This window comes from Aotus nancymaae, unplaced genomic scaffold, assembly GCF_030222135.1.
Source record: "Aotus nancymaae isolate 86718 unplaced genomic scaffold, 86718_ANA_hifiasm-v0.15.2.pri h1tg000072l, whole genome shotgun sequence".
Lineage (NCBI taxonomy): Eukaryota > Metazoa > Chordata > Mammalia > Primates > Aotidae > Aotus > Aotus nancymaae.
The window spans coordinates 6,869,892-6,877,593 of NW_026988487.1; the positions used below are offsets into that span (position 1 = coordinate 6,869,892).

A 7,702-nucleotide genomic window follows, 5' to 3' on the forward strand; every position below is an offset into this window, starting at 1 on the left:
CCGTTGGTTGCTGGTTCATTCTAATGATTGTTTCTTTTGCTGTGCAGAAGCTGTGGAGTTTAATTAGATCCCATTTGTCTATTTTGGCTTTTGTTGCCAATGCTTTTGGTTTTTTAGTCATGAAGTCCTTGCCTATGCCTATGTCCTGAATGGTTTTGCCTAGGTTTTCTTCTAGGGTTTTTATGGTGTTAGGTCTTATGTTTAGATATTTAATCCATCTGGAGTTAATTTTAGTGGAAGGTGTAGGGAAGGGGTCCAGTTTCTGCTTTCTGCATATAATATGGCTAGCCAGTTTTCCCAACACCATTTATTAAACAGGGAACCCTTTCCCCATTGCTTGTTTTTGTCAGGTTTGTCAAAGATCAGATGGTTGTAGATGTATGAGGTTGCCTCCAAGGCCTCTGTTCTGTTCCATTGGTCTATGTCTCTGTTTTGGTACCAGTCCCATGCTGTTTTGATTCCTGTAGCTTTGTAGTATAGTTTGAAATCAGGTAGTGTGATGCCTCCAGCTTTGTTCTTTTTGCTTAGGATTGTCTTGGCTATGTGGGCTCTCTTTTGGTTCCATATGAAGTTTAAGGTGGTTTTTTCCAGTTATATGAAGAAGGTCATTGGTAACTTGATGGGGATAGCATTGAATCTATAAATTACTTTGGGCAGTATGGCCATTTTCACGATATTGATTCTTCCTAACCATGAGTATGTAATGTTTCTCCACTTGTTTGTGTCCTCTCTTATTTCCTTAAGCAGTAGTTTGTAGTTCTCCTTGAAGAGGTCCTTTACATCCTTTGTTAGTTGTATTCCTAGGTATTTTATTCTCTTTGTAGCAATTGTGAGTGGGAGTTCGCTCATGATTTAGCTCTCTGTTAGTCTGTTATTGGTGTATAGAAATACTTGTGATTTCTGCACATTGATTTTTGTATCCTGAGATTTTGCTGAAGTTGCTTATCAGTTTAAGGAGATTTTGGGCTGAGATGATAGGGTCTTCTAAATATACAATCATGTTGTCTGCAAATAGAGACAATTTGACTTCCTCATTGCCTAATTGAATACCTTTTATTTTGTTTTTCTTGCTTAATTGCTCTGGCTAGACTTCCAATACTATATTGAATAGGAGTGGCGAGAGAGGGCATCCTTATCTGGTGTTGGATTTCAAAGGGAATGCTTCCAGTTTTTGCCCATTTTTAAACAGTCACTAAAACAAATATCCTTACAAACAGCTAGTTGAAGCTCAAAAGGATCAAAGAAGTTAAAATCTGATGAGACTCCTAGGGAACTACCTATTAGAAGCTTGTGCATGGGTTTCAGGGTATGGGAGCTAAGATAAGTCATAATAAGAAACACAGGAATGGCCAGGCAATGGTGGGTCACGTCTTTAATCCCAGCACTTAGGGAGTCCAAGGCAGGCAGATTACCTGAGGTCAGGAGTTTGAGATCAGCCTGTCCAACACGGTGAAACACAATCTCTACAAAAAATACAAAAATTAGCTGAGCATTGTGGTGGACACCTGTAATCCTACTACTCCAGAGGCTGAGTCAGGAGAATCACTTGAGCCTGGGAGGTGGAGGTTTCAGTGAGCTGAGATTGTGCCACTGTACTCCAGCCTGGGTGATAGAAGGAGACTCTGTCTCAAGGGAAAAAGAAAGAGAAAAGAAGAAAGAAGAGGAAGAAGATGAAGAAGAAGAGTAGTAAAAACAGGGAAACTCATAAACATCTTATTCTGAATTCTGTATTCTTCCCGTGGTCTTCATAGACCCAACTCTAACAAATTGTTTTTGAGAACTCCTTTATTTCCCCAAGGCTCTGAGTTATTTTAGAAGGAGTGTGTTAGATTCATATTTGACTACTTAGAGCCTGACACGTACCTCCAGGTTACTTAAATGTTGAAGATCTGCAATGCAAAGGCTTGAAGCAAGCAAAGAATATTTGGTATCTCCTATAAAGACAGAGCCAATACAATAGCTCCCTACTGATGGCCACTGTGAGGACTCCAGCTACAGTAGGGGAGGTATGACTGGGGCTGTGTGCTCAGTGGGGGCCGGACACAGGTGATCCCAGTGGAATTCCCATGCCTTACTGAATTGGCAGGGTGGGAGTCCATGTTCCCAGGTGCAGCTAAAGCTGCCCAGCTGTGGCTTCAGACCTGGGCATCCCTGCACTCTTTGAAGCTCAGGGAGCACCCTGCCCCCGAAGGCTCAGATGTGCCTACTCCCACTCACTGACCTCTTCCTGTTCCTGGCCCCTACTCCAGTGTAAGCATCGTGTGGCCAAGGTTAAGCGCTGTCACAACCTGGCCAGGTGTGCACATACCTGGGGCAGCACTGAGATGCAAGCCCCCTGCTCCCTTGGCCCCTCCAGACTTTGGGCACCGACGAGTGTGGAAGGGATCCCGAGGTACTGAGGGCAGCTTGTCATGGGCCTGCGGGTACCCTTCAGAAGGAACAGCCTGCGTGCCATGGATGGCATGTTGATCGTGGTGGAGGCACACGGGTTCTTAGGAGGGAAGGGCGGGCCCCCAGTGAAATCTTACCTTTAAGCCAGGGACAGCTTGAAGCCTGAGGGCTGGGCTCCCACTTCCAGGTGGGGTTCATGACCCAGAGCGAGAACTTCATTGATGTCTTTTGGCCAGTCAGATGGTGCTTTTTCCAGGCCTGCCTATGGACCAGTCAGCATGTACTTCTTCCATTCTGAGCACATAAAAACTCCAGACTCAGCCAGACTCAGCCACTCATCAGGATGACCTGCCTGCAGAAAGAAGCTACCTGCTTCAGGTCTCCTGAGAGTTCTTCTGTCATTCAATAAAGCTCTCCTCCTTGCTCACCTTCCAGTTGTCCATGCAGCCTCATTCTTCCTGGACACAGGGCAAGAACTCAGGATCTGCCAAATGCAGGGAGTGAAAGGAGCTGTAACACATTTCTGGCCAGCTCGCTAAGTTGAAGGTGGTGACACACTCTTGGACTGCAGGAGTGAAGAGTGGTGACCCTTCTGGGGCCCAGCCTTTGGAATTCCCCAAGCCAGAACTGCTATAACACTACAGCCCTTCACCAGTGCTGGGAAGTTGTCCCACAAGACAGGAAGCAGCAGTGGTACAGGGTCAGACCAGGAACTGTGGGCCAGAGTGGAACAGTGGGACTGAAGGACCTGTAACAAACAGGCTGAAACACGTCCCCCCAGAACTCATCCCCAAGCTGTGAGCAATAAGAAGGAGAAGAGGGCTGTGGCCTTTCTGGGAGCCCAGACCTCAGGGCTCCCTGAGTCAGGGATGTGACATACTATAACACTCTCTTTGGGACTCTGGCATCTCTGAGTTTTTGGGTGCCACCGTCTTTTCCTTACCCAGTTGCTGGTGCCTGCAGCAAAAGCTGCTTATGGTACATCTGGCCTAGCCACAGCCTTGCATGAAGCTGGCACCTGGAGCTGCATGCCACGCTGCAGTAGGCAGTGTGCCTGGCTGTGTTCAGTGTCCAGACCCTATGCTCGCTTGCTCACACACCCGCTACCACTCCGTACCTGGCTGGTGGCATCCAGGCCTGTAGCATGAGCTGAGCACAGCTGGCCTGTCTGAGTTGGGATAACAAGCCCAGCAGGCATGAGCAATACTCAAGCAGAAGGCACCGCTGACCACAGAGGTTTCCAGCCAGAGAAGTGACACCCTAAAGATCCCATGACACTACTATACAAGTTGCAGGAACATGAGAACACTTTCCTTCTTTCATCTTTATTTGTCCTTAAATCTAGTTCAGTGAAGTGTACGTGGCAAACTGCCTTCCACCATGAGATCTGCTAAAAGAGCACCCTGTTCCCATTAGTTACTGAACACACACACACACACACACACACACACACACACACTCACACACACACACACAGAGAGAGTTATTTTTTCCATCTATCCTAAATTTTACTGCCCTGGGGCACTGCCCCAGAATATATAACCTCTGGGTCTTGAACAAAGGGACAATTCAATGACACACAGCTCCTGAGACAAATTTTCATTTAAAAAAAAAGCAAAATGAGCCCAGATAGGTAAGAGATTCTCAGAGGATCGGAGGGTAGTGCCATATTTCAGCCAGCTGATAAACACACGGCAGCACTCTAGATCTTACCTACCTATGTCTCCTAGAATTGAGTAGTGAAGAGTTGTCAAGGAGATTCATATTAACAAATTTATGAAATCAGATATAGTCAGTGAGAAAATTACTCCGATTTTGCCGAATGGTTGCCTAATATCACTGGCTTTTTCTATCGTGAATATTTTCTACATGGTGAATATTTTCCACAAACTGAATAAGGAATATCTACTGTTCAAAACTGATGAAAATGTATTTAACAAATATGAACACTAAATTGGGAATTAAACATGACAATTTTCAAACATAAAATTAGATAACTTAAAAATATGTTAGGGGGCAAGTAGTTATTTTTAAAATATGATATAGGTAAGCAAAAAAAAGTGTAGACAACTTATTTGTACCAACTTTAGAACCCTATTTAGACCTGAAATCTACAATTTATAAATGATGGTAACAGATGCGTTTTCAGAATAACGTGGCTCTGTCATTCTTGGAATAGTTAAAGCAACAGGTATATTTAGCTCTTTGACTTGCAGAAGAGCTGTTATGGAAGAAGCTAACCTTGATTATTTTAAAGATTATTTTTTCAGGAATAGGATTAATCTTCCAAATTTTTCTAGAAGACCTAACTAGAGCCAGTAGGCTAATCACTTTCAAGAAAGCAGATGCAGCTTAATATAAAGTAGAGCTCCCTAACAACGAGCACTGTCCAAAACTGTAGTAGATTTCCAACTCTGAACATGTCTGCGTACAGGCTAGAGAAACACTCGGTAGGAGGAGTTAGTAAACTAGGTCACTTCTAGCTTTCAGACATAAAATAATGTAGCAGGCACAGTGACTCACTAGTTATTGAACTTGGCCTTAAATTAAGGAAAGTAAACCTAACTCTTCTTAGGAATGGTCAGACTTTCTGTCCTTTCTGCTGATCCTGTAGTGGAGAATAAGTGACATCCATTTTCTTTAGCATGTGGTAATGACTACAGGCAAATAAACTTGATATTTATGAGATTCATGTAGATGCCCCAAAGCATTCCACCGGGGAGCTTAAGATTGAATTATACATCTACTCTAAAGGAATTGCACATCAGCAAAAGTATCAGGCAGCATAATTTCACAACTCCTTTTATTTCTGTCGCTAAAGAGATTTTCCAAGTGCAGTTATCTCCTGTTTAAGGTAGGTGTATTATTTATTCCATTTCCTTAAAACAAAAATTCACAGCCAACATCATCACAAGGCATCTCTGTTCACTCTACTTTAGCTATAAATAAACTCTGCTATCTGCAGCTCCTTGGCTGCCACCTCTGGAAATGTTGCCACAACTGGTCCTGTCTTTCCCCTTCAGTTTCAGACTGTTTCTGACTCTTTTGGTGTTTTATTCTCTCAGAAGTTATTTTCACCGTATTTTAAAAATAAAAGTGATACAGAGAACGGGGAAAGAATGAAAAAGGAGGAAGAGACAGAAAATGACTCAAAGTTACCTTCCATTTTTAAGAGGGCTCTTTGCGTCGATAAACTGAAGTCATAAGTGTGTGTCCTTGGATGATGCTTTAATTTCATTAGTTTTCTGAAAATGAAGAGAATCCTGAGTTATTGCTTATGTTTATACAAATAAGTCTCATATTTCACTTCTGCCACTGACTGACTTAACTGAATGTGCATCAGTTGATATTTAAGGACTGCAGAACTATAAGAACTGATGTGTCATTTATTTAGTCAAGAAATGGGTTATTGAACTTCCTGTAGCCCTGTTTTAGGTGCTAGGGATACAGAAGTGACTAAGGTCCTTGTCCTTATGAGGTTTTCTTTCTAGTGAGCATATATACTAAATGTGTTTTTATCATAAACAAAATCTATGTTGAAGTCAGGGAAAACAAGACATGGTATAAGAAAATTCGGATTCTGTTAAGTTAATTCTATGTACTCTGTTATAAGTAAAGGGAAAATACTCAGCTGCCCTACCCGGTGGTTTATGCTCATTTTGTGTCATCTTACAGAAAGAAAGTGTGTTGTAGTTGGAAGAAAAAGTGAACTGGAGGCCAGGTGTGGTGGCTCACGCCTGTAGTCCCAGCACTTTGGGAGGCCAAGGTGGGCAGATCACAAGGTCAGGAGATTGAGAACATCCTGGCCAACATGGTGAAACCCTGTTTCTACTAAAAATACAAAATTAGCAGGGCATGGTGGCGTGAGCCTGTAGTCACAGCTACTCTGGGGGCTGAGGCAGGAGAATCACTTAAACCCAGGAGGCAGAGGTTTCAGTGAGCCGAAATCATGCCACTGCACTCCAGCCTGGGCAACAAGAGCAAAACTCCATCTAAAAAAGAAAAGAAAAGAAAAGAAAAGAAAGGAGCATCACACACTGGGGTCTGTAGGGGGAAATAGGAGAGGGACAGCGGGGGGTGGGGAGTTGGGGAGAGATAGCATGGGGAGAAATGCCAGATATAGGTGATGGGGAGGAAGGCAGCACATCACACTGCCATGTGTGTACCTATGCAACAATCTTGCATGTTCTTCACATGTACCCCAAAACCTAAAATGCAAAAAAAAATTTGAGAAAAAGGAAAAAGTGAACTGGAGTAAGTTGAACTTGAGTCCCAGTTTTATTCTGAACAATTATTAACTGTTGATCCACAGTGCTCTCTTTTCCTCTTTCTCCTTCTTCCTAAAGTGGGAACAGTAATAGATACATCACATAGTCATGATGATTTAATGAGACAAAACATGCAAAGCTCATAGGAGAGTGCTTTGGAAAGAGGAGGTTGAGAAGAAATATTGCTTCTCATTTTTCTTCCCCTTACCTTCTTGTTCTTACCTTGCCACCATGCAAGGCAGACATGGAGACTCATTCAGCACTGGAAGTGGGATAATTTGATTAGGCTTCTTTTTTTTCTTTCATCGTAAACCCAATGGGCACACTGTAAAGTGCACAAAAGACATGAGATCATAATATAAAATTATTATCTAATTTTAAGCACTTCTTTCAACATTTTTCTCCACAGCTCAGTTTAAAGTGTGTTTGTTTGTTTTTATCACTTTCAACTCCCAAGGACTCTAATTTTGACTCAATGCTTATGTCTGCATACTTATTAGCATGACAGGAGTCCATCAGAAGACCTGGTCCCTAGAGAAGGTAGGGAGGCACCTGTTAGATTGGTACTATTAGGAATGTTTAATAGGAAGTGTGGAGGTTATTGTTTTGCAGAGAGATGCCTATTTCAAGGTCAAGCCTTCTGACTGTGGGTAGCATGAATCCAATGATTGGTCGATAGGGGGGCAAAAAGGCCTCACCCCCTTGATGGAAATTAAGACAAGTCTGAAGGAGCATCATAAGCAGGGGTGGCTGAGGCCATGTTGTAATTGCATCACAGCCCAACTTTTCCTCCGCCTCGTGTTGCTCCCTTCCCCTCTCCCACAGGTGTTGCTTGAGGGAACACATTCCAGTAAGTTCTTATATACACTGATCACTATCCCAGAGGCTGCTTTCTTGGGAAAGCCAACCTGCCCTGAGGAGTTAGATATTAACTGTCCTACTCATTGACATCAAGTGTCCTGCTCAGATTCACAGTCTAGTGTCAATTCCGTAATTCAAAATCCCATGGCAGTCTATTCATACAGTGGAATATTCCACAGCAA

At 43.0% G+C, this 7,702-nt stretch overlaps 1 long non-coding RNA gene across 1 annotated transcript; it reads right to left on the reverse strand.

The window, feature by feature from the left end:
- Window positions 1–2,802: 2,802 nt before the first annotated feature.
- LOC105724708 (uncharacterized) lies at window positions 2,803–7,066 on the reverse strand. The gene is made up of 3 exons (XR_001109096.2): window positions 6,868–7,066; window positions 5,551–5,636; window positions 2,803–2,875 (listed from the first exon to the last, which is right to left on the reverse strand). It is a non-coding gene; the product is annotated as an uncharacterized LOC105724708 (long non-coding RNA).
- Between the last annotated feature and the right edge of the window lie 636 nt (window positions 7,067–7,702).